This window comes from Etheostoma spectabile, unplaced genomic scaffold, assembly GCF_008692095.1.
Source record: "Etheostoma spectabile isolate EspeVRDwgs_2016 unplaced genomic scaffold, UIUC_Espe_1.0 scaffold00018485, whole genome shotgun sequence".
In the NCBI taxonomy this organism is placed as follows: Eukaryota; Metazoa; Chordata; class Actinopteri; order Perciformes; family Percidae; genus Etheostoma; species Etheostoma spectabile.
In genome coordinates this window covers 88,573-105,113 of record NW_022604282.1, presented here as the reverse complement: position 1 = coordinate 105,113, position 16,541 = coordinate 88,573, and the positions used below count along the sequence as shown (strand labels likewise).

The 16,541-nt window shown below is 46.5% G+C and overlaps 36 non-coding genes across 36 annotated transcripts; all 36 read left to right on the top strand.

Annotated features, from left to right (window-relative positions):
- The first annotated feature begins 232 nt into the window (after positions 1–232).
- LOC116680753 (U2 spliceosomal RNA) lies at positions 233–423 on the top strand. The gene has a single exon (XR_004329891.1). It is a non-coding gene; the product is annotated as a U2 spliceosomal RNA (small nuclear RNA).
- Positions 424–791: 368 nt separating this feature from the next.
- On the top strand, positions 792–908 carry LOC116680702 (U5 spliceosomal RNA). The gene has a single exon (XR_004329843.1). It is a non-coding gene; the product is annotated as a U5 spliceosomal RNA (small nuclear RNA).
- A 238-nt stretch (positions 909–1,146) lies between these two features.
- On the top strand, positions 1,147–1,337 carry LOC116680751 (U2 spliceosomal RNA). Its single transcript, XR_004329889.1, has one exon. It is a non-coding gene; the product is annotated as a U2 spliceosomal RNA (small nuclear RNA).
- Positions 1,338–1,705: 368 nt separating this feature from the next.
- LOC116680701 (U5 spliceosomal RNA) lies at positions 1,706–1,822 on the top strand. The gene has a single exon (XR_004329842.1). It is a non-coding gene; the product is annotated as a U5 spliceosomal RNA (small nuclear RNA).
- Positions 1,823–2,060: 238 nt separating this feature from the next.
- LOC116680750 (U2 spliceosomal RNA) lies at positions 2,061–2,251 on the top strand. Its single transcript, XR_004329888.1, has one exon. It is a non-coding gene; the product is annotated as a U2 spliceosomal RNA (small nuclear RNA).
- Positions 2,252–2,619: 368 nt separating this feature from the next.
- Positions 2,620–2,736, top strand: LOC116680700 (U5 spliceosomal RNA). The gene has a single exon (XR_004329841.1). It is a non-coding gene; the product is annotated as a U5 spliceosomal RNA (small nuclear RNA).
- A 238-nt stretch (positions 2,737–2,974) lies between these two features.
- On the top strand, positions 2,975–3,165 carry LOC116680749 (U2 spliceosomal RNA). Its single transcript, XR_004329887.1, has one exon. It is a non-coding gene; the product is annotated as a U2 spliceosomal RNA (small nuclear RNA).
- A 368-nt stretch (positions 3,166–3,533) lies between these two features.
- On the top strand, positions 3,534–3,650 carry LOC116680699 (U5 spliceosomal RNA). Its single transcript, XR_004329840.1, has one exon. It is a non-coding gene; the product is annotated as a U5 spliceosomal RNA (small nuclear RNA).
- A 238-nt stretch (positions 3,651–3,888) lies between these two features.
- LOC116680748 (U2 spliceosomal RNA) lies at positions 3,889–4,079 on the top strand. The gene has a single exon (XR_004329886.1). It is a non-coding gene; the product is annotated as a U2 spliceosomal RNA (small nuclear RNA).
- A 368-nt stretch (positions 4,080–4,447) lies between these two features.
- Positions 4,448–4,564, top strand: LOC116680698 (U5 spliceosomal RNA). Its single transcript, XR_004329839.1, has one exon. It is a non-coding gene; the product is annotated as a U5 spliceosomal RNA (small nuclear RNA).
- Positions 4,565–4,802: 238 nt separating this feature from the next.
- On the top strand, positions 4,803–4,993 carry LOC116680747 (U2 spliceosomal RNA). The gene has a single exon (XR_004329885.1). It is a non-coding gene; the product is annotated as a U2 spliceosomal RNA (small nuclear RNA).
- Positions 4,994–5,361: 368 nt separating this feature from the next.
- Positions 5,362–5,478, top strand: LOC116680697 (U5 spliceosomal RNA). The gene has a single exon (XR_004329838.1). It is a non-coding gene; the product is annotated as a U5 spliceosomal RNA (small nuclear RNA).
- Positions 5,479–5,716: 238 nt separating this feature from the next.
- Positions 5,717–5,907, top strand: LOC116680746 (U2 spliceosomal RNA). The gene has a single exon (XR_004329884.1). It is a non-coding gene; the product is annotated as a U2 spliceosomal RNA (small nuclear RNA).
- A 368-nt stretch (positions 5,908–6,275) lies between these two features.
- LOC116680696 (U5 spliceosomal RNA) lies at positions 6,276–6,392 on the top strand. Its single transcript, XR_004329837.1, has one exon. It is a non-coding gene; the product is annotated as a U5 spliceosomal RNA (small nuclear RNA).
- A 238-nt stretch (positions 6,393–6,630) lies between these two features.
- LOC116680745 (U2 spliceosomal RNA) lies at positions 6,631–6,821 on the top strand. Its single transcript, XR_004329883.1, has one exon. It is a non-coding gene; the product is annotated as a U2 spliceosomal RNA (small nuclear RNA).
- A 368-nt stretch (positions 6,822–7,189) lies between these two features.
- Positions 7,190–7,306, top strand: LOC116680694 (U5 spliceosomal RNA). The gene has a single exon (XR_004329836.1). It is a non-coding gene; the product is annotated as a U5 spliceosomal RNA (small nuclear RNA).
- Positions 7,307–7,544: 238 nt separating this feature from the next.
- Positions 7,545–7,735, top strand: LOC116680744 (U2 spliceosomal RNA). Its single transcript, XR_004329882.1, has one exon. It is a non-coding gene; the product is annotated as a U2 spliceosomal RNA (small nuclear RNA).
- A 368-nt stretch (positions 7,736–8,103) lies between these two features.
- Positions 8,104–8,220, top strand: LOC116680692 (U5 spliceosomal RNA). Its single transcript, XR_004329834.1, has one exon. It is a non-coding gene; the product is annotated as a U5 spliceosomal RNA (small nuclear RNA).
- Positions 8,221–8,458: 238 nt separating this feature from the next.
- On the top strand, positions 8,459–8,649 carry LOC116680742 (U2 spliceosomal RNA). Its single transcript, XR_004329881.1, has one exon. It is a non-coding gene; the product is annotated as a U2 spliceosomal RNA (small nuclear RNA).
- Positions 8,650–9,017: 368 nt separating this feature from the next.
- On the top strand, positions 9,018–9,134 carry LOC116680691 (U5 spliceosomal RNA). Its single transcript, XR_004329833.1, has one exon. It is a non-coding gene; the product is annotated as a U5 spliceosomal RNA (small nuclear RNA).
- A 238-nt stretch (positions 9,135–9,372) lies between these two features.
- LOC116680741 (U2 spliceosomal RNA) lies at positions 9,373–9,563 on the top strand. The gene has a single exon (XR_004329880.1). It is a non-coding gene; the product is annotated as a U2 spliceosomal RNA (small nuclear RNA).
- Positions 9,564–9,931: 368 nt separating this feature from the next.
- On the top strand, positions 9,932–10,048 carry LOC116680690 (U5 spliceosomal RNA). Its single transcript, XR_004329832.1, has one exon. It is a non-coding gene; the product is annotated as a U5 spliceosomal RNA (small nuclear RNA).
- A 238-nt stretch (positions 10,049–10,286) lies between these two features.
- On the top strand, positions 10,287–10,477 carry LOC116680739 (U2 spliceosomal RNA). Its single transcript, XR_004329878.1, has one exon. It is a non-coding gene; the product is annotated as a U2 spliceosomal RNA (small nuclear RNA).
- A 368-nt stretch (positions 10,478–10,845) lies between these two features.
- Positions 10,846–10,962, top strand: LOC116680689 (U5 spliceosomal RNA). Its single transcript, XR_004329831.1, has one exon. It is a non-coding gene; the product is annotated as a U5 spliceosomal RNA (small nuclear RNA).
- Positions 10,963–11,200: 238 nt separating this feature from the next.
- LOC116680738 (U2 spliceosomal RNA) lies at positions 11,201–11,391 on the top strand. Its single transcript, XR_004329877.1, has one exon. It is a non-coding gene; the product is annotated as a U2 spliceosomal RNA (small nuclear RNA).
- A 368-nt stretch (positions 11,392–11,759) lies between these two features.
- LOC116680688 (U5 spliceosomal RNA) lies at positions 11,760–11,876 on the top strand. The gene has a single exon (XR_004329830.1). It is a non-coding gene; the product is annotated as a U5 spliceosomal RNA (small nuclear RNA).
- Positions 11,877–12,112: 236 nt separating this feature from the next.
- Positions 12,113–12,303, top strand: LOC116680737 (U2 spliceosomal RNA). Its single transcript, XR_004329876.1, has one exon. It is a non-coding gene; the product is annotated as a U2 spliceosomal RNA (small nuclear RNA).
- Positions 12,304–12,671: 368 nt separating this feature from the next.
- On the top strand, positions 12,672–12,788 carry LOC116680687 (U5 spliceosomal RNA). Its single transcript, XR_004329829.1, has one exon. It is a non-coding gene; the product is annotated as a U5 spliceosomal RNA (small nuclear RNA).
- Positions 12,789–13,026: 238 nt separating this feature from the next.
- On the top strand, positions 13,027–13,217 carry LOC116680736 (U2 spliceosomal RNA). Its single transcript, XR_004329875.1, has one exon. It is a non-coding gene; the product is annotated as a U2 spliceosomal RNA (small nuclear RNA).
- A 368-nt stretch (positions 13,218–13,585) lies between these two features.
- Positions 13,586–13,702, top strand: LOC116680686 (U5 spliceosomal RNA). The gene has a single exon (XR_004329828.1). It is a non-coding gene; the product is annotated as a U5 spliceosomal RNA (small nuclear RNA).
- A 238-nt stretch (positions 13,703–13,940) lies between these two features.
- On the top strand, positions 13,941–14,131 carry LOC116680735 (U2 spliceosomal RNA). The gene has a single exon (XR_004329874.1). It is a non-coding gene; the product is annotated as a U2 spliceosomal RNA (small nuclear RNA).
- A 368-nt stretch (positions 14,132–14,499) lies between these two features.
- LOC116680685 (U5 spliceosomal RNA) lies at positions 14,500–14,616 on the top strand. Its single transcript, XR_004329827.1, has one exon. It is a non-coding gene; the product is annotated as a U5 spliceosomal RNA (small nuclear RNA).
- A 238-nt stretch (positions 14,617–14,854) lies between these two features.
- Positions 14,855–15,045, top strand: LOC116680734 (U2 spliceosomal RNA). Its single transcript, XR_004329873.1, has one exon. It is a non-coding gene; the product is annotated as a U2 spliceosomal RNA (small nuclear RNA).
- Positions 15,046–15,413: 368 nt separating this feature from the next.
- Positions 15,414–15,530, top strand: LOC116680684 (U5 spliceosomal RNA). Its single transcript, XR_004329826.1, has one exon. It is a non-coding gene; the product is annotated as a U5 spliceosomal RNA (small nuclear RNA).
- Positions 15,531–15,768: 238 nt separating this feature from the next.
- LOC116680733 (U2 spliceosomal RNA) lies at positions 15,769–15,959 on the top strand. Its single transcript, XR_004329872.1, has one exon. It is a non-coding gene; the product is annotated as a U2 spliceosomal RNA (small nuclear RNA).
- Positions 15,960–16,327: 368 nt separating this feature from the next.
- On the top strand, positions 16,328–16,444 carry LOC116680683 (U5 spliceosomal RNA). The gene has a single exon (XR_004329825.1). It is a non-coding gene; the product is annotated as a U5 spliceosomal RNA (small nuclear RNA).
- The last annotated feature ends 97 nt before the right edge of the window (positions 16,445–16,541 follow it).

Here is a 16,541-nt window from a genome sequence, read left to right as displayed (position 1 = left end):
ACTTGTAAAAAACAAATGCGCTCTCCATAAGGAAACTCAGATTCTTAAACGCAGCTAAAATGTGACAGCATGGGAACATTGCAGGTTGGCAGAAGCTTGACCACTTGGGAAAACCAAAATTGCTTGGACGGGGGTGCCAAGTAGCAGCTGTTATGTCCTTTTAAAATTACTGGACCGTGACAACTGAGAACCGTCCGGGGAGGTCGCATCGGACAGCAAAGAGGTGGTGGTCATCGCTTCTCGGCCTTTTGGCTAAGATCAAGTGTAGTATCTGTTCTTATCAGTTTAATATCTGATATGTCCTCTATCAGGGGACAACATATTAAATGGATTTTTAGCAATGGGAGTTGAAAAAGGGGCTTGCTCCATTCACTCCACGCATCGACCCGGTATTGCAGCGTCGCTGGGAACGGTGCACCCATCTTCTGTCTTGTGGAAAAACAATTGACGATGCACGTGGAGCTGCCCGTTGCTCAAACTGTCAATGGACCTGAAGAGACATGGCTGGCAGATTTTACCGTCAGAAGTTGTCGCAAAACCTGAATGACCTCGTTGGGTTCCTGGTATCAAAACGTTGTTATAATACTTGGCAAGATAAAGCCATACAAAAGTGTAGCAAGATTTGCACTATTTATTGGCGGAAAAACAGCAAGGACAAAATATTGGCCCTGTGACAGTGTGGCAATAGGCCAGGCCTTGGATTTGGAAAGCGGCACACCAAGTGAGAATCACCGCGAGGGTTGGGACTGGGAAGACTGGGCATTTCGGCTGCTCTCGAGCGTGGGCTGCACTTACTCTGGTTTCTCTTCATAACGCACAAGCCTTTCGCCTTTTACTAAAGACTTCCGTGGAGAGGAACGCCTATGAGTTGAAATTATTTTTGGTGGGCTTTGCTGTTTGGTTAAGCCTTTTGTACTTGTAAAAAACAAATGTGCTCTCCATAAGGAAACTCAGATTCTTAAACGCAGCTAAAATGTGACAGCATGGGAACATTGCAGGTTGGCAGAAGCTTGACCACTTGGGAAAACCAAAATTGCTTGGACGGGGGTGCCAAGTAGCAGCTGTTATGTCCTTTTAAAATTACTGGACCGTGACAACTGAGAACCGTCCGGGGAGGTCGCATCGGACAGCAAAGAGGTGGTGGTCATCGCTTCTCGGCCTTTTGGCTAAGATCAAGTGTAGTATCTGTTCTTATCAGTTTAATATCTGATATGTCCTCTATCAGGGGACAACATATTAAATGGATTTTTAGCAATGGGAGTTGAAAAAGGGGCTTGCTCCATTCACTCCACGCATCGACCCGGTATTGCAGCGTCGCTGGGAACGGTGCACCCATCTTCTGTCTTGTGGAAAAACAATTGACGATGCACGTGGAGCTGCCCGTTGCTCAAACTGTCAATGGACCTGAAGAGACATGGCTGGCAGATTTTACCGTCAGAAGTTGTCGCAAAACCTGAATGACCTCGTTGGGTTCCTGGTATCAAAACGTTGTTATAATACTTGGCAAGATAAAGCCATACAAAAGTGTAGCAAGATTTGCACTATTTATTGGCGGAAAAACAGCAAGGACAAAATATTGGCCCTGTGACAGTGTGGCAATAGGCCAGGCCTTGGATTTGGAAAGCGGCACACCAAGTGAGAATCACCGCGAGGGTTGGGACTGGGAAGACTGGGCATTTCGGCTGCTCTCGAGCGTGGGCTGCACTTACTCTGGTTTCTCTTCATAACGCACAAGCCTTTCGCCTTTTACTAAAGACTTCCGTGGAGAGGAACGCCTATGAGTTGAAATTATTTTTGGTGGGCTTTGCTGTTTGGTTAAGCCTTTTGTACTTGTAAAAAACAAATGTGCTCTCCATAAGGAAACTCAGATTCTTAAACGCAGCTAAAATGTGACAGCATGGGAACATTGCAGGTTGGCAGAAGCTTGACCACTTGGGAAAACCAAAATTGCTTGGACGGGGGTGCCAAGTAGCAGCTGTTATGTCCTTTTAAAATTACTGGACCGTGACAACTGAGAACCGTCCGGGGAGGTCGCATCGGACAGCAAAGAGGTGGTGGTCATCGCTTCTCGGCCTTTTGGCTAAGATCAAGTGTAGTATCTGTTCTTATCAGTTTAATATCTGATATGTCCTCTATCAGGGGACAACATATTAAATGGATTTTTAGCAATGGGAGTTGAAAAAGGGGCTTGCTCCATTCACTCCACGCATCGACCCGGTATTGCAGCGTCGCTGGGAACGGTGCACCCATCTTCTGTCTTGTGGAAAAACAATTGACGATGCACGTGGAGCTGCCCGTTGCTCAAACTGTCAATGGACCTGAAGAGACATGGCTGGCAGATTTTACCGTCAGAAGTTGTCGCAAAACCTGAATGACCTCGTTGGGTTCCTGGTATCAAAACGTTGTTATAATACTTGGCAAGATAAAGCCATACAAAAGTGTAGCAAGATTTGCACTATTTATTGGCGGAAAAACAGCAAGGACAAAATATTGGCCCTGTGACAGTGTGGCAATAGGCCAGGCCTTGGATTTGGAAAGCGGCACACCAAGTGAGAATCACCGCGAGGGTTGGGACTGGGAAGACTGGGCATTTCGGCTGCTCTCGAGCGTGGGCTGCACTTACTCTGGTTTCTCTTCATAACGCACAAGCCTTTCGCCTTTTACTAAAGACTTCCGTGGAGAGGAACGCCTATGAGTTGAAATTATTTTTGGTGGGCTTTGCTGTTTGGTTAAGCCTTTTGTACTTGTAAAAAACAAATGTGCTCTCCATAAGGAAACTCAGATTCTTAAACGCAGCTAAAATGTGACAGCATGGGAACATTGCAGGTTGGCAGAAGCTTGACCACTTGGGAAAACCAAAATTGCTTGGACGGGGGTGCCAAGTAGCAGCTGTTATGTCCTTTTAAAATTACTGGACCGTGACAACTGAGAACCGTCCGGGGAGGTCGCATCGGACAGCAAAGAGGTGGTGGTCATCGCTTCTCGGCCTTTTGGCTAAGATCAAGTGTAGTATCTGTTCTTATCAGTTTAATATCTGATATGTCCTCTATCAGGGGACAACATATTAAATGGATTTTTAGCAATGGGAGTTGAAAAAGGGGCTTGCTCCATTCACTCCACGCATCGACCCGGTATTGCAGCGTCGCTGGGAACGGTGCACCCATCTTCTGTCTTGTGGAAAAACAATTGACGATGCACGTGGAGCTGCCCGTTGCTCAAACTGTCAATGGACCTGAAGAGACATGGCTGGCAGATTTTACCGTCAGAAGTTGTCGCAAAACCTGAATGACCTCGTTGGGTTCCTGGTATCAAAACGTTGTTATAATACTTGGCAAGATAAAGCCATACAAAAGTGTAGCAAGATTTGCACTATTTATTGGCGGAAAAACAGCAAGGACAAAATATTGGCCCTGTGACAGTGTGGCAATAGGCCAGGCCTTGGATTTGGAAAGCGGCACACCAAGTGAGAATCACCGCGAGGGTTGGGACTGGGAAGACTGGGCATTTCGGCTGCTCTCGAGCGTGGGCTGCACTTACTCTGGTTTCTCTTCATAACGCACAAGCCTTTCGCCTTTTACTAAAGACTTCCGTGGAGAGGAACGCCTATGAGTTGAAATTATTTTTGGTGGGCTTTGCTGTTTGGTTAAGCCTTTTGTACTTGTAAAAAACAAATGTGCTCTCCATAAGGAAACTCAGATTCTTAAACGCAGCTAAAATGTGACAGCATGGGAACATTGCAGGTTGGCAGAAGCTTGACCACTTGGGAAAACCAAAATTGCTTGGACGGGGGTGCCAAGTAGCAGCTGTTATGTCCTTTTAAAATTACTGGACCGTGACAACTGAGAACCGTCCGGGGAGGTCGCATCGGACAGCAAAGAGGTGGTGGTCATCGCTTCTCGGCCTTTTGGCTAAGATCAAGTGTAGTATCTGTTCTTATCAGTTTAATATCTGATATGTCCTCTATCAGGGGACAACATATTAAATGGATTTTTAGCAATGGGAGTTGAAAAAGGGGCTTGCTCCATTCACTCCACGCATCGACCCGGTATTGCAGCGTCGCTGGGAACGGTGCACCCATCTTCTGTCTTGTGGAAAAACAATTGACGATGCACGTGGAGCTGCCCGTTGCTCAAACTGTCAATGGACCTGAAGAGACATGGCTGGCAGATTTTACCGTCAGAAGTTGTCGCAAAACCTGAATGACCTCGTTGGGTTCCTGGTATCAAAACGTTGTTATAATACTTGGCAAGATAAAGCCATACAAAAGTGTAGCAAGATTTGCACTATTTATTGGCGGAAAAACAGCAAGGACAAAATATTGGCCCTGTGACAGTGTGGCAATAGGCCAGGCCTTGGATTTGGAAAGCGGCACACCAAGTGAGAATCACCGCGAGGGTTGGGACTGGGAAGACTGGGCATTTCGGCTGCTCTCGAGCGTGGGCTGCACTTACTCTGGTTTCTCTTCATAACGCACAAGCCTTTCGCCTTTTACTAAAGACTTCCGTGGAGAGGAACGCCTATGAGTTGAAATTATTTTTGGTGGGCTTTGCTGTTTGGTTAAGCCTTTTGTACTTGTAAAAAACAAATGTGCTCTCCATAAGGAAACTCAGATTCTTAAACGCAGCTAAAATGTGACAGCATGGGAACATTGCAGGTTGGCAGAAGCTTGACCACTTGGGAAAACCAAAATTGCTTGGACGGGGGTGCCAAGTAGCAGCTGTTATGTCCTTTTAAAATTACTGGACCGTGACAACTGAGAACCGTCCGGGGAGGTCGCATCGGACAGCAAAGAGGTGGTGGTCATCGCTTCTCGGCCTTTTGGCTAAGATCAAGTGTAGTATCTGTTCTTATCAGTTTAATATCTGATATGTCCTCTATCAGGGGACAACATATTAAATGGATTTTTAGCAATGGGAGTTGAAAAAGGGGCTTGCTCCATTCACTCCACGCATCGACCCGGTATTGCAGCGTCGCTGGGAACGGTGCACCCATCTTCTGTCTTGTGGAAAAACAATTGACGATGCACGTGGAGCTGCCCGTTGCTCAAACTGTCAATGGACCTGAAGAGACATGGCTGGCAGATTTTACCGTCAGAAGTTGTCGCAAAACCTGAATGACCTCGTTGGGTTCCTGGTATCAAAACGTTGTTATAATACTTGGCAAGATAAAGCCATACAAAAGTGTAGCAAGATTTGCACTATTTATTGGCGGAAAAACAGCAAGGACAAAATATTGGCCCTGTGACAGTGTGGCAATAGGCCAGGCCTTGGATTTGGAAAGCGGCACACCAAGTGAGAATCACCGCGAGGGTTGGGACTGGGAAGACTGGGCATTTCGGCTGCTCTCGAGCGTGGGCTGCACTTACTCTGGTTTCTCTTCATAACGCACAAGCCTTTCGCCTTTTACTAAAGACTTCCGTGGAGAGGAACGCCTATGAGTTGAAATTATTTTTGGTGGGCTTTGCTGTTTGGTTAAGCCTTTTGTACTTGTAAAAAACAAATGTGCTCTCCATAAGGAAACTCAGATTCTTAAACGCAGCTAAAATGTGACAGCATGGGAACATTGCAGGTTGGCAGAAGCTTGACCACTTGGGAAAACCAAAATTGCTTGGACGGGGGTGCCAAGTAGCAGCTGTTATGTCCTTTTAAAATTACTGGACCGTGACAACTGAGAACCGTCCGGGGAGGTCGCATCGGACAGCAAAGAGGTGGTGGTCATCGCTTCTCGGCCTTTTGGCTAAGATCAAGTGTAGTATCTGTTCTTATCAGTTTAATATCTGATATGTCCTCTATCAGGGGACAACATATTAAATGGATTTTTAGCAATGGGAGTTGAAAAAGGGGCTTGCTCCATTCACTCCACGCATCGACCCGGTATTGCAGCGTCGCTGGGAACGGTGCACCCATCTTCTGTCTTGTGGAAAAACAATTGACGATGCACGTGGAGCTGCCCGTTGCTCAAACTGTCAATGGACCTGAAGAGACATGGCTGGCAGATTTTACCGTCAGAAGTTGTCGCAAAACCTGAATGACCTCGTTGGGTTCCTGGTATCAAAACGTTGTTATAATACTTGGCAAGATAAAGCCATACAAAAGTGTAGCAAGATTTGCACTATTTATTGGCGGAAAAACAGCAAGGACAAAATATTGGCCCTGTGACAGTGTGGCAATAGGCCAGGCCTTGGATTTGGAAAGCGGCACACCAAGTGAGAATCACCGCGAGGGTTGGGACTGGGAAGACTGGGCATTTCGGCTGCTCTCGAGCGTGGGCTGCACTTACTCTGGTTTCTCTTCATAACGCACAAGCCTTTCGCCTTTTACTAAAGACTTCCGTGGAGAGGAACGCCTATGAGTTGAAATTATTTTTGGTGGGCTTTGCTGTTTGGTTAAGCCTTTTGTACTTGTAAAAAACAAATGTGCTCTCCATAAGGAAACTCAGATTCTTAAACGCAGCTAAAATGTGACAGCATGGGAACATTGCAGGTTGGCAGAAGCTTGACCACTTGGGAAAACCAAAATTGCTTGGACGGGGGTGCCAAGTAGCAGCTGTTATGTCCTTTTAAAATTACTGGACCGTGACAACTGAGAACCGTCCGGGGAGGTCGCATCGGACAGCAAAGAGGTGGTGGTCATCGCTTCTCGGCCTTTTGGCTAAGATCAAGTGTAGTATCTGTTCTTATCAGTTTAATATCTGATATGTCCTCTATCAGGGGACAACATATTAAATGGATTTTTAGCAATGGGAGTTGAAAAAGGGGCTTGCTCCATTCACTCCACGCATCGACCCGGTATTGCAGCGTCGCTGGGAACGGTGCACCCATCTTCTGTCTTGTGGAAAAACAATTGACGATGCACGTGGAGCTGCCCGTTGCTCAAACTGTCAATGGACCTGAAGAGACATGGCTGGCAGATTTTACCGTCAGAAGTTGTCGCAAAACCTGAATGACCTCGTTGGGTTCCTGGTATCAAAACGTTGTTATAATACTTGGCAAGATAAAGCCATACAAAAGTGTAGCAAGATTTGCACTATTTATTGGCGGAAAAACAGCAAGGACAAAATATTGGCCCTGTGACAGTGTGGCAATAGGCCAGGCCTTGGATTTGGAAAGCGGCACACCAAGTGAGAATCACCGCGAGGGTTGGGACTGGGAAGACTGGGCATTTCGGCTGCTCTCGAGCGTGGGCTGCACTTACTCTGGTTTCTCTTCATAACGCACAAGCCTTTCGCCTTTTACTAAAGACTTCCGTGGAGAGGAACGCCTATGAGTTGAAATTATTTTTGGTGGGCTTTGCTGTTTGGTTAAGCCTTTTGTACTTGTAAAAAACAAATGTGCTCTCCATAAGGAAACTCAGATTCTTAAACGCAGCTAAAATGTGACAGCATGGGAACATTGCAGGTTGGCAGAAGCTTGACCACTTGGGAAAACCAAAATTGCTTGGACGGGGGTGCCAAGTAGCAGCTGTTATGTCCTTTTAAAATTACTGGACCGTGACAACTGAGAACCGTCCGGGGAGGTCGCATCGGACAGCAAAGAGGTGGTGGTCATCGCTTCTCGGCCTTTTGGCTAAGATCAAGTGTAGTATCTGTTCTTATCAGTTTAATATCTGATATGTCCTCTATCAGGGGACAACATATTAAATGGATTTTTAGCAATGGGAGTTGAAAAAGGGGCTTGCTCCATTCACTCCACGCATCGACCCGGTATTGCAGCGTCGCTGGGAACGGTGCACCCATCTTCTGTCTTGTGGAAAAACAATTGACGATGCACGTGGAGCTGCCCGTTGCTCAAACTGTCAATGGACCTGAAGAGACATGGCTGGCAGATTTTACCGTCAGAAGTTGTCGCAAAACCTGAATGACCTCGTTGGGTTCCTGGTATCAAAACGTTGTTATAATACTTGGCAAGATAAAGCCATACAAAAGTGTAGCAAGATTTGCACTATTTATTGGCGGAAAAACAGCAAGGACAAAATATTGGCCCTGTGACAGTGTGGCAATAGGCCAGGCCTTGGATTTGGAAAGCGGCACACCAAGTGAGAATCACCGCGAGGGTTGGGACTGGGAAGACTGGGCATTTCGGCTGCTCTCGAGCGTGGGCTGCACTTACTCTGGTTTCTCTTCATAACGCACAAGCCTTTCGCCTTTTACTAAAGACTTCCGTGGAGAGGAACGCCTATGAGTTGAAATTATTTTTGGTGGGCTTTGCTGTTTGGTTAAGCCTTTTGTACTTGTAAAAAACAAATGCGCTCTCCATAAGGAAACTCAGATTCTTAAACGCAGCTAAAATGTGACAGCATGGGAACATTGCAGGTTGGCAGAAGCTTGACCACTTGGGAAAACCAAAATTGCTTGGACGGGGGTGCCAAGTAGCAGCTGTTATGTCCTTTTAAAATTACTGGACCGTGACAACTGAGAACCGTCCGGGGAGGTCGCATCGGACAGCAAAGAGGTGGTGGTCATCGCTTCTCGGCCTTTTGGCTAAGATCAAGTGTAGTATCTGTTCTTATCAGTTTAATATCTGATATGTCCTCTATCAGGGGACAACATATTAAATGGATTTTTAGCAATGGGAGTTGAAAAAGGGGCTTGCTCCATTCACTCCACGCATCGACCCGGTATTGCAGCGTCGCTGGGAACGGTGCACCCATCTTCTGTCTTGTGGAAAAACAATTGACGATGCACGTGGAGCTGCCCGTTGCTCAAACTGTCAATGGACCTGAAGAGACATGGCTGGCAGATTTTACCGTCAGAAGTTGTCGCAAAACCTGAATGACCTCGTTGGGTTCCTGGTATCAAAACGTTGTTATAATACTTGGCAAGATAAAGCCATACAAAAGTGTAGCAAGATTTGCACTATTTATTGGCGGAAAAACAGCAAGGACAAAATATTGGCCCTGTGACAGTGTGGCAATAGGCCAGGCCTTGGATTTGGAAAGCGGCACACCAAGTGAGAATCACCGCGAGGGTTGGGACTGGGAAGACTGGGCATTTCGGCTGCTCTCGAGCGTGGGCTGCACTTACTCTGGTTTCTCTTCATAACGCACAAGCCTTTCGCCTTTTACTAAAGACTTCCGTGGAGAGGAACGCCTATGAGTTGAAATTATTTTTGGTGGGCTTTGCTGTTTGGTTAAGCCTTTTGTACTTGTAAAAAACAAATGCGCTCTCCATAAGGAAACTCAGATTCTTAAACGCAGCTAAAATGTGACAGCATGGGAACATTGCAGGTTGGCAGAAGCTTGACCACTTGGGAAAACCAAAATTGCTTGGACGGGGGTGCCAAGTAGCAGCTGTTATGTCCTTTTAAAATTACTGGACCGTGACAACTGAGAACCGTCCGGGGAGGTCGCATCGGACAGCAAAGAGGTGGTGGTCATCGCTTCTCGGCCTTTTGGCTAAGATCAAGTGTAGTATCTGTTCTTATCAGTTTAATATCTGATATGTCCTCTATCAGGGGACAACATATTAAATGGATTTTTAGCAATGGGAGTTGAAAAAGGGGCTTGCTCCATTCACTCCACGCATCGACCCGGTATTGCAGCGTCGCTGGGAACGGTGCACCCATCTTCTGTCTTGTGGAAAAACAATTGACGATGCACGTGGAGCTGCCCGTTGCTCAAACTGTCAATGGACCTGAAGAGACATGGCTGGCAGATTTTACCGTCAGAAGTTGTCGCAAAACCTGAATGACCTCGTTGGGTTCCTGGTATCAAAACGTTGTTATAATACTTGGCAAGATAAAGCCATACAAAAGTGTAGCAAGATTTGCACTATTTATTGGCGGAAAAACAGCAAGGACAAAATATTGGCCCTGTGACAGTGTGGCAATAGGCCAGGCCTTGGATTTGGAAAGCGGCACACCAAGTGAGAATCACCGCGAGGGTTGGGACTGGGAAGACTGGGCATTTCGGCTGCTCTCGAGCGTGGGCTGCACTTACTCTGGTTTCTCTTCATAACGCACAAGCCTTTCGCCTTTTACTAAAGACTTCCGTGGAGAGGAACGCCTATGAGTTGAAATTATTTTTGGTGGGCTTTGCTGTTTGGTTAAGCCTTTTGTACTTGTAAAAAACAAATGCGCTCTCCATAAGGAAACTCAGATTCTTAAACGCAGCTAAAATGTGACAGCATGGGAACATTGCAGGTTGGCAGAAGCTTGACCACTTGGGAAAACCAAAATTGCTTGGACGGGGGTGCCAAGTAGCAGCTGTTATGTCCTTTTAAAATTACTGGACCGTGACAACTGAGAACCGTCCGGGGAGGTCGCATCGGACAGCAAAGAGGTGGTGGTCATCGCTTCTCGGCCTTTTGGCTAAGATCAAGTGTAGTATCTGTTCTTATCAGTTTAATATCTGATATGTCCTCTATCAGGGGACAACATATTAAATGGATTTTTAGCAATGGGAGTTGAAAAAGGGGCTTGCTCCATTCACTCCACGCATCGACCCGGTATTGCAGCGTCGCTGGGAACGGTGCACCCATCTTCTGTCTTGTGGAAAAACAATTGACGATGCACGTGGAGCTGCCCGTTGCTCAAACTGTCAATGGACCTGAAGAGACATGGCTGGCAGATTTTACCGTCAGAAGTTGTCGCAAAACCTGAATGACCTCGTTGGGTTCCTGGTATCAAAACGTTGTTATAATACTTGGCAAGATAAAGCCATACAAAAGTGTAGCAAGATTTGCACTATTTATTGGCGGAAAAACAGCAAGGACAAAATATTGGCCCTGTGACAGTGTGGCAATAGGCCAGGCCTTGGATTTGGAAAGCGGCACACCAAGTGAGAATCACCGCGAGGGTTGGGACTGGGAAGACTGGGCATTTCGGCTGCTCTCGAGCGTGGGCTGCACTTACTCTGGTTTCTCTTCATAACGCACAAGCCTTTCGCCTTTTACTAAAGACTTCCGTGGAGAGGAACGCCTATGAGTTGAAATTATTTTTGGTGGGCTTTGCTGTTTGGTTAAGCCTTTTGTACTTGTAAAAAACAAATGCGCTCTCCATAAGGAAACTCAGATTCTTAAACGCAGCTAAAATGTGACAGCATGGGAACATTGCAGGTTGGCAGAAGCTTGACCACTTGGGAAAACCAAAATTGCTTGGACGGGGGTGCCAAGTAGCAGCTGTTATGTCCTTTTAAAATTACTGGACCGTGACAACTGAGAACCGTCCGGGGAGGTCGCATCGGACAGCAAAGAGGTGGTGGTCATCGCTTCTCGGCCTTTTGGCTAAGATCAAGTGTAGTATCTGTTCTTATCAGTTTAATATCTGATATGTCCTCTATCAGGGGACAACATATTAAATGGATTTTTAGCAATGGGAGTTGAAAAAGGGGCTTGCTCCATTCACTCCACGCATCGACCCGGTATTGCAGCGTCGCTGGGAACGGTGCACCCATCTTCTGTCTTGTGGAAAAACAATTGACGATGCACGTGGAGCTGCCCGTTGCTCAAACTGTCAATGGACCTGAAGAGACATGGCTGGCAGATTTTACCGTCAGAAGTTGTCGCAAAACCTGAATGACCTCGTTGGGTTCCTGGTATCAAAACGTTGTTATAATACTTGGCAAGATAAAGCCATACAAAAGTGTAGCAAGATTTGCACTATTTATTGGCGGAAAAACAGCAAGGACAAAATATTGGCCCTGTGACAGTGTGGCAATAGGCCAGGCCTTGGATTTGGAAAGCGGCACACCAAGTGAGAATCACCGCGAGGGTTGGGACTGGGAAGACTGGGCATTTCGGCTGCTCTCGAGCGTGGGCTGCACTTACTCTGGTTTCTCTTCATAACGCACAAGCCTTTCGCCTTTTACTAAAGACTTCCGTGGAGAGGAACGCCTATGAGTTGAAATTATTTTTGGTGGGCTTTGCTGTTTGGTTAAGCCTTTTGTACTTGTAAAAAACAAATGCTCTCCATAAGGAAACTCAGATTCTTAAACGCAGCTAAAATGTGACAGCATGGGAACATTGCAGGTTGGCAGAAGCTTGACCACTTGGGAAAACCAAAATTGCTTGGACGGGGGTGCCAAGTAGCAGCTGTTATGTCCTTTTAAAATTACTGGACCGTGACAACTGAGAACCGTCCGGGGAGGTCGCATCGGACAGCAAAGAGGTGGTGGTCATCGCTTCTCGGCCTTTTGGCTAAGATCAAGTGTAGTATCTGTTCTTATCAGTTTAATATCTGATATGTCCTCTATCAGGGGACAACATATTAAATGGATTTTTAGCAATGGGAGTTGAAAAAGGGGCTTGCTCCATTCACTCCACGCATCGACCCGGTATTGCAGCGTCGCTGGGAACGGTGCACCCATCTTCTGTCTTGTGGAAAAACAATTGACGATGCACGTGGAGCTGCCCGTTGCTCAAACTGTCAATGGACCTGAAGAGACATGGCTGGCAGATTTTACCGTCAGAAGTTGTCGCAAAACCTGAATGACCTCGTTGGGTTCCTGGTATCAAAACGTTGTTATAATACTTGGCAAGATAAAGCCATACAAAAGTGTAGCAAGATTTGCACTATTTATTGGCGGAAAAACAGCAAGGACAAAATATTGGCCCTGTGACAGTGTGGCAATAGGCCAGGCCTTGGATTTGGAAAGCGGCACACCAAGTGAGAATCACCGCGAGGGTTGGGACTGGGAAGACTGGGCATTTCGGCTGCTCTCGAGCGTGGGCTGCACTTACTCTGGTTTCTCTTCATAACGCACAAGCCTTTCGCCTTTTACTAAAGACTTCCGTGGAGAGGAACGCCTATGAGTTGAAATTATTTTTGGTGGGCTTTGCTGTTTGGTTAAGCCTTTTGTACTTGTAAAAAACAAATGCGCTCTCCATAAGGAAACTCAGATTCTTAAACGCAGCTAAAATGTGACAGCATGGGAACATTGCAGGTTGGCAGAAGCTTGACCACTTGGGAAAACCAAAATTGCTTGGACGGGGGTGCCAAGTAGCAGCTGTTATGTCCTTTTAAAATTACTGGACCGTGACAACTGAGAACCGTCCGGGGAGGTCGCATCGGACAGCAAAGAGGTGGTGGTCATCGCTTCTCGGCCTTTTGGCTAAGATCAAGTGTAGTATCTGTTCTTATCAGTTTAATATCTGATATGTCCTCTATCAGGGGACAACATATTAAATGGATTTTTAGCAATGGGAGTTGAAAAAGGGGCTTGCTCCATTCACTCCACGCATCGACCCGGTATTGCAGCGTCGCTGGGAACGGTGCACCCATCTTCTGTCTTGTGGAAAAACAATTGACGATGCACGTGGAGCTGCCCGTTGCTCAAACTGTCAATGGACCTGAAGAGACATGGCTGGCAGATTTTACCGTCAGAAGTTGTCGCAAAACCTGAATGACCTCGTTGGGTTCCTGGTATCAAAACGTTGTTATAATACTTGGCAAGATAAAGCCATACAAAAGTGTAGCAAGATTTGCACTATTTATTGGCGGAAAAACAGCAAGGACAAAATATTGGCCCTGTGACAGTGTGGCAATAGGCCAGGCCTTGGATTTGGAAAGCGGCACACCAAGTGAGAATCACCGCGAGGGTTGGGACTGGGAAGACTGGGCATTTCGGCTGCTCTCGAGCGTGGGCTGCACTTACTCTGGTTTCTCTTCATAACGCACAAGCCTTTCGCCTTTTACTAAAGACTTCCGTGGAGAGGAACGCCTATGAGTTGAAATTATTTTTGGTGGGCTTTGCTGTTTGGTTAAGCCTTTTGTACTTGTAAAAAACAAATGCGCTCTCCATAAGGAAACTCAGATTCTTAAACGCAGCTAAAATGTGACAGCATGGGAACATTGCAGGTTGGCAGAAGCTTGACCACTTGGGAAAACCAAAATTGCTTGGACGGGGGTGCCAAGTAGCAGCTGTTATGTCCTTTTAAAATTACTGGACCGTGACAACTGAGAACCGTCCGGGGAGGTCGCATCGGACAGCAAAGAGGTGGTGGTCATCGCTTCTCGGCCTTTTGGCTAAGATCAAGTGTAGTATCTGTTCTTATCAGTTTAATATCTGATATGTCCTCTATCAGGGGACAACATATTAAATGGATTTTTAGCAATGGGAGTTGAAAAAGGGGCTTGCTCCATTCACTCCACGCATCGACCCGGTATTGCAGCGTCGCTGGGAACGGTGCACCCATCTTCTGTCTTGTGGAAAAACAATTGACGATGCACGTGGAGCTGCCCGTTGCTCAAACTGTCAATGGACCTGAAGAGACATGGCTGGCAGATTTTACCGTCAGAAGTTGTCGCAAAACCTGAATGACCTCGTTGGGTTCCTGGTATCAAAACGTTGTTATAATACTTGGCAAGATAAAGCCATACAAAAGTGTAGCAAGATTTGCACTATTTATTGGCGGAAAAACAGCAAGGACAAAATATTGGCCCTGTGACAGTGTGGCAATAGGCCAGGCCTTGGATTTGGAAAGCGGCACACCAAGTGAGAATCACCGCGAGGGTTGGGACTGGGAAGACTGGGCATTTCGGCTGCTCTCGAGCGTGGGCTGCACTTACTCTGGTTTCTCTTCATAACGCACAAGCCTTTCGCCTTTTACTAAAGACTTCCGTGGAGAGGAACGCCTATGAGTTGAAATTATTTTTGGTGGGCTTTGCTGTTTGGTTAAGCCTTTTGTACTTGTAAAAAACAAATGCGCTCTCCATAAGGAAACTCAGATTCTTAAACGCAGCTAAAATGTGACAGCATGGGAACATTGCAGGTTGGCAGAAGCTTGACCACTTGGGAAAACCAAAATTGCTTGGACGGGGGTGCCAAGTAGCAGCTGTTATGTCCTTTTAAAATTACTGGACCGTGACAACTGAGAACCGTCCGGGGAGGTCGCATCGGACAGCAAAGAGGTGGTGGTCATCGCTTCTCGGCCTTTTGGCTAAGATCAAGTGTAGTATCTGTTCTTATCAGTTTAATATCTGATATGTCCTCTATCAGGGGACAACATATTAAATGGATTTTTAGCAATGGGAGTTGAAAAAGGGGCTTGCTCCATTCACTCCACGCATCGACCCGGTATTGCAGCGTCGCTGGGAACGGTGCACCCATCTTCTGTCTTGTGGAAAAACAATTGACGATGCACGTGGAGCTGCCCGTTGCTCAAACTGTCAATGGACCTGAAGAGACATGGCTGGCAGATTTTACCGTCAGAAGTTGTCGCAAAACCTGAATGACCTCGTTGGGTTCCTGGTATCAAAACGTTGTTATAATACTTGGCAAGATAAAGCCATACAAAAGTGTAGCAAGATTTGCACTATTTATTGGCGGAAAAACAGCAAGGACAAAATATTGGCCCTGTGACAGTGTGGCAATAGGCCAGGCCTTGGATTTGGAAAGCGGCACACCAAGTGAGAATCACCGCGAGGGTTGGGACTGGGAAGACTGGGCATTTCGGCTGCTCTCGAGCGTGGGCTGCACTTACTCTGGTTTCTCTTCATAACGCACAAGCCTTTCGCCTTTTACTAAAGACTTCCGTGGAGAGGAACGCCTATGAGTTGAAATTATTTTTGGTGGGCTTTGCTGTTTGGTTAAGCCTTTTGTACTTGTAAAAAACAAATGCGCTCTCCATAAGGAAACTCAGATTCTTAAACGCAGCTAAAATGTGACAGCATGGGAACATTGCAGGTTGGCAGAAGCTTGACCACTTGGGAAAACCAAAATTGCTTGGACGGGGGTGCCAAGTAGCAGCTGTTATGTCCTTTTAAAATTACTGGACCGTGACAACTGAGAACCGTCCGGGGAGGTCGCATCGGACAGCAAAGAGGTGGTGGTCATCGCTTCTCGGCCTTTTGGCTAAGATCAAGTGTAGTATCTGTTCTTATCAGTTTAATATCTGATATGTCCTCTATCAGGGGACAACATATTAAATGGATTTTTAGCAATGGGAGTTGAAAAAGGGGCTTGCTCCATTCACTCCACGCATCGACCCGGTATTGCAGCGTCGCTGGGAACGGTGCACCCATCTTCTGTCTTGTGGAAAAACAATTGACGATGCACGTGGAGCTGCCCGTTGCTCAAACTGTCAATGGACCTGAAGAGACATGGCTGGCAGATTTTACCGTCAGAAGTTGTCGCAAAACCTGAATGACCTCGTTGGGTTCCTGGTATCAAAACGTTGTTATAATACTTGGCAAGATAAAGCCATACAAAAGTGTAGCAAGATTTGCACTATTTATTGGCGGAAAAACAGCAAGGACAAAATATTGGCCCTGTGACAGTGTGGCAATAGGCCAGGCCTTGGATTTGGAAAGCGGCACACCAAGTGAGAATCACCGCGAGGGTTGGGACTGGGAAGACTGGGCATTTCGGCTGCTCTCGAGCGTGGGCTGCACTTACTCTGGTTTCTCTTCATAACGCACAAGCCTTTCGCCTTTTACTAAAGACTTCCGTGGAGAGGAACGCCTATGAGTTGAAATTATTTTTGGTGGGCTTTGCTGTTTGGTTAAGCCTTTTGTACTTGTAAAAAACAAATGCGCTCTCCATAAGGAAACTCAGATTCTTAAACGCAGCTAAAATGTGACAGCATGGGAACATTGCAGGTTGGCA